Genomic DNA, 5874 nt, shown 5'->3' on the forward strand with positions numbered 1-5874 from the left:
TATGCAGTTGTGTTTTCTTGCCATCTTTCAGTTCTTCTTAAAATGGCTTGATGTAAATAAATGAATATATAGTTTATTTAATTAATAAATGTGTTTATCTACAAAGTCACATTTCAGTATGAGAAAAGAAGCCAACATGGCACTGCAGCTGCCAATTTGTATTGTGTTGCTATAGCGCACTAAGAAAATCTGTAGTTCATCTGGGCAAAGATTCTGCAAGAGATCAGAAGTATTCTACATGGAGTTCTGCTCATATGTGTTTACTGGAATCACTATTTTTCATTTATTCGTAGTGAGCGCACAGCATTTATAACAGTGTTTAATGTTGTGTCCCTTCAAAATAACACACAGACATTAAAGGGGTACTCTGCTGCCCCAGCATTCGGAACATTTTGTATCGAACACTTGGAGCAGGCAGGGGGGTTGTTACTCGTGACATCATGCCATGCCCCCTCAATGCAAGTATATGGGAGGGGGAGTGATGGCCACCACACGCCCTCCCATAGATTTCCATTGAGGGGTGGTGGCATGATGTCCTCTAAACGAACGCTGGGTGCTGCACAGAGATCGCTGTGGTCCCAGTGGTGGGACCCCAGTGATCAGACATCTTATCCCCTATCCTTTGGATAGGGGATAAGATGCCTAGGGGTGCAGAACCCCTTTAATGTTTAAACCTCGGCAAGAAAATTGAGTACCCCCCCTAAGTGGAAATGCCCAATAAGCCATTTTCCCAATGGGCCCAATAAGCCATATTCCCTCCCCGTGTGTCATCTGTCGGTGGCCCCAATTTGGGCTTTGGTCCCTACACTGGGCTAAGTGCTCAGGTATATAAGGAGATTCAGTCAGACAAGCCAGGTCACATCAAATGGGCACAGAAAAGACAAAATCAGAGCACTTATTATAAAACAAGCCAAGGGGTCAATACCAGGAGGGCAACACAGTACAGAGTCAGAACAATAAACAGGCATGGGTCAAACCAGGAGAATAGCCTAATGATAGTTTGTCTTGTTTGTGTGGTCCTCTGCTTTCATGATTTGTCAGCTGCACATCATCACGTGTAATAGGAGATTTGTTTAGTGACCACCATGGCCCTATGGTGTATTGTGTCACTATCCTACCTTATCTAAGTCTCCAGCCTTGCTAAAGAGCTATCATTAAATTGCCAACTCTGGGGTATATGGGAAAGCTGATAATTGTGATATAGATAAAGTAAAAAGTCTGATTACTGCCAGTTTGAAAACTAATATTTTGAGATTTTTTTATGGATACCAACTTATCAAATAAAAAATACCACCAATTAAAAAATCCTATATAATAAACTCAGTTTTAAATAATTTCATTTTGTGATGATACATTTCCTTCAAATGGTACCTGTTACGTTATACGCTCCGGCCGCACACGGTGGCCGTGAGCGCATAGTCCTGTTACCTGCTGCTACCGGCGGGGCTGGGATTCGCATAGCGGGATGTGCCCGCATGCGAATCCTAGCCCGTCACTCACCTGGTGCTTCTCCTGCCCCCTCCTCTGCCTCCCTGCTCCGGCGCATGTGTCTCCATCCCCTGCGCGCCGGAGCTTTAAGATTTAAAGGGCCAGTGCGCCCATTAGTGAAGTAACACCTGTGGCTCATTGATAAATGCCTCCACCTCCCACACTTCCCTTCCGGATCCTTGCTGCCCTAGAGCCTTAGAGAAAACACTCCTGTGTATTGCCTTGCTCCGTGACCCGACCTTGATCCTTTGCCGCCTGCCTACTGACCATTTGCTATGTTCCTGACCATGCTACTGTGCCGCCTACCCTGACCTCCTGCTATCCAGACCACGAGTTGCCTTATCCTACCTGTGCCTCGAATCTACTCAGCCGCCGGTGTGGTCGAGCTGTGCCAGGGGTAGCGACTTGGGTGCCACCTGCCGCAGCAAGTCCATCCCATTTTGCAGCGGGCTCTAGTGAAAACCAGCGGCACCTTAGACTCCGTTCCCTGGTACAAGTCATCTACCACACAGGTCCAGCGGATTCACTATCATCTGTATTCCAGTCTACTGAAACGTGAGTGTTACAGTACCTATCACCATCAATGAAAATTTATATATTATAGATTAGCCTATTTTTATGACTTTTATAATATACTTTTTAACCCCTTAAGGACCAATACAAGTAAACCTGTAAGCCCCTGAAAGACAAGGCTTGTTTTTTTCAAATCGGCGATGTCTGACTTTATTAGAGAAAAACTCTGGTAACGTTTTGCCAATCCTGATAATTCTGACATTGTTTTTGGTCACAAGTTGTACTTCATTTAAATAGTAAAAGTAAGCAGATATAATTTGTAGTTTTTTTTTGCAATGCAAAAAATCATGGAAAAAAAAAATATCAAGATTTTTTTTGCAGTTTAACACTAATAGGTTGCATATATTTATACTTTCTGACCAAATAGTTTATGAACCTTATACTTTCAGATGTCTACTTTATTTGATGAAAGCATTTCTTTTGTTTTGAATTAGCATTTTAAATTAATTAGAAGCCTAACAATTTAAAGGGGTTATCCAGGAAAAAACTTTTTTTTATATATCAACTGGCTCCAGAAAGTTAAACAGACTTGTAAATTACTTCTATTAACAAATCTTAATCCTTCCAGTGCTTATGAGCTTCTGAAGTTAAGGTTACATAGTTACATAGTTAGTATGGTTGAAAAAAGACATACGTCCATCAAGTCCAACCAGGGGATTGAAGGGAAGGATGTAAGGGGATAAGGGAAAGGGATGTAGTTTTATAATTCTGCATAAGCATTAATGTTATTTTGTTCCAGGAATGTATCTAACCCTGTTTTAAAGCTGTTAATTGTTCCTGCTGTGACCAGTTCCTGAGGTAGACCGTTCCATAAATTCACAGTCCTCACGGTAAAGAAGGCGTGCCGCCCCTTTAGACTAAACCTTTTCTTCTCCAGACAGAGGGAGTGCCCCCTCGTCCTTTGGGGGGGTTTAACCTGGAACAGTTTTTCTCCATATTTTTTGTATGGGCCATTAATATACTTATATACGTTTATCATATCCCCCCTTAAACGTCTCTTCTCAAGACTAAACAATTGTAACTCCTTTAATCGCTCCTCATAGCTAAGATGTTCCATGCCCCATATTAGTTTGGTCGCGCGTCTCTGCACCCTTTCCAACTCTGCAGTGTCCCTTTTATGAACAGGCGACCAAAACTGAACAGCATATTCCAGGTGAGGCCGTACCAATGCTTTATAAAGGGGGAGTATTATGTCCCTGTCCCTTGAGTCCATGCCTCTTTTGATACATGACAATATCCTGCTGGCTTTGGAAGCAGCAGCCTGACATTGCATGCTATTCTGTAGTCTGTGATCTACAAGTACACCCAGATCCTTCTCTACCAGTGACTCTGCCAGTTTAATCCCCCCTAAGACATACGACGCATGCAGGTTATTAGTACCCAGATGCATAACTTTACATTTATCCACATTGAACCTCATTTGCCAAGTGGATGCCCAGACACTTAGTCTATCCAAGTCATCTTGTAACTTATGCACATCCTCTATAGACTGTACCGTGCTACAAAGCTTGGTGTCATCTGCAAAGATAGAAACAGAGCTGTTAATACCATCCTCTATATCATTGATAAATAAATTAAACAGCAGCGGGCCCAGTACTGAACCTTGGGGTACACCACTAATAACCGGGGACCAATCAGAGTACGAATCATTTACCACCACTCTCTGGGTACGATCCATGAGCCAGTGTTCAATCCAGTTACAAACTAAAGTTTCCAAGCCCAAGGACCTTAACTTACCTGTCAGACGTCTGTGAGGGACAGTATCAAACGCTTTGGCAAAATCCAGAAACACTATATCCACAGCCATTCCTCTGTCAAGGCTTCTACTCACCTCTTCATAAAAGCAAATTAGATTGGTTTGACAACTTCTATCCTTAGTAAACCCATGCTGGCTATCACTTATAATACTATTATCCCCTATGTATTCCTGTATGTAATCCCTTATAAGTCCTTCAAACAATTTACCCACAATGCACGTTAGACTTACCGGTCTATAATTGCCTGGCGAAGACCTAGAGCCCTTCTTGAAGATTGGTACCACATTAGCCTTGCGCCAGTCCCTTGGCACAATACCAGACACCAGAGAATCTCTAAATATCATGAACAAGGGTACAGATATTACTGGACTTACCTCTCTAAGAACTCTTGGGTGTAGTCCATCCGGCCCTGGAGATTTGCTTACATTTACTTTACTTAACTTACCTTGTACCATCTCTACATTAAGCCAGTTCAGTACATTATATGATGTGTTACCAGCACTGACCTGGCCAATGTCAGCTCCTTCTTCCATAGTATATACAGAACTAAAGAACCCATTCAGTAGCTCCGCCTTCTCTTGATCGCCCGTGACAACCTCCCCATTATCATTATTAAGGGGTCCTACATGCTCTGTCCTTGGTTTTTTTGTATTTATATATCTAAAAAAATATTTAGGATTAGTTTTGCTTTCTTCGGCCACCTGTCTCTCATTTTGAATTTTTGCTGTTTTTATTACTGTCACGATGCCGGCTGGCAGGTAGTGGATCCTCTGTGCCAGAGAGGGATTGGCGTGGACCGTGCTAGAGGATCGGTTCTAAGTCACTACTGGTTTTCACCAGAGCCCGCCGCAAAGCGGGATGGTCTTGCTGCGGCGGTAGTGACCAGGTCGTATCCCCTAGCAACGGCTCAACCTCTCTGGCTGCTGAAGATAGGCGCGGTACAAGGGAGTAGACAGAAGCAAGGTCGGACGTAGCAGAAGGTCGGGGCAGGCAGCAAGGATCGTAGTCAGGGGCAACGGCAGAAGGTCTGGAATCACAGGCAAGGAACTCACAAGGAACGCTTTCACTGGCACTAGGGCAACAAGATCCGGCGAGGGAGTGAAGGGGAAGTGAGGTGATATAGGGAAGTGCACAGGTGTAAACACTAATTGGAACCACTGCACCAATCAGCGGTGCAGTGGCCCTTTAAATCGCAAAGACCCGGCGCGCGCGCGCCCTAGGGAGCGGGGCCGCGCGCGCCGGGACAGAACTGACGGGGAGCGAGTAAGGTACGGGAGCCGGGGTGCGCATCGCGAGCGGGCGCTACCCGCATCGCGAATCGCATCCCGGCCGGAGGTGGTAACGCAGCGCCCCGGGTCCGTGGAACCGACCGGGGCGCTGCAGTGAGGGAAGTGTAGCGAGCGCTCCGGGGAGGAGCGGGGACCCGGAGCGCTCGGCGTAACAGTACCCCCCCCCTTGGGTCTCCCCCTCTTCTTGGGGCCTGAGAACCTGAGGATCAGACTTTTGTCCAGGATATTGTCCTCAGGTTCCCAGGACCTCTCTTCTGGACCACAACCCTCCCAATCCACTAAAAAAAAAGTTCTTCCCCTGACCTTTTTAGAGGCCAAAATCTCTTTGACAGAGAAGATGTCCGAGGAGCCGGAAACAGGAGTGGGAGGAACAGATTTAGGAGAAAAACGGTTGAGGATGAGAGGTTTAAGAAGAGAGACGTGAAAGGCATTAGGGATACGAAGAGAAGGAGGAAGAAGAAGTTTGTAAGAGACAGGATTAATTTGACACAAAACTTTAAAAGGACCAAGATAGCGTGGTCCCAACTTATAGCTCGGGACACGGAAACGGACATATTTAGCGGAGAGCCATACCTTGTCTCCAGGGGAAAAAATGGGAGGAGCTCTTCTTTTCTTATCTGCGAATCTCTTCATGCGAGAAGAAGCCTGTAAGAGAGAATTTTGGGTCTCTTTCCATATGGTGGAAAGATCACGAGAAATTTCATCCACAGCGGGCAGACCAGAGGGCAAGGGGGTAGGGAGGGGGGGAAGAGGGTGACGGCCGTACA

The sequence above is a fragment of the Hyla sarda genome, chromosome 3 (genome assembly GCF_029499605.1).
Source record: "Hyla sarda isolate aHylSar1 chromosome 3, aHylSar1.hap1, whole genome shotgun sequence".
Lineage (NCBI taxonomy): Eukaryota > Metazoa > Chordata > Amphibia > Anura > Hylidae > Hyla > Hyla sarda.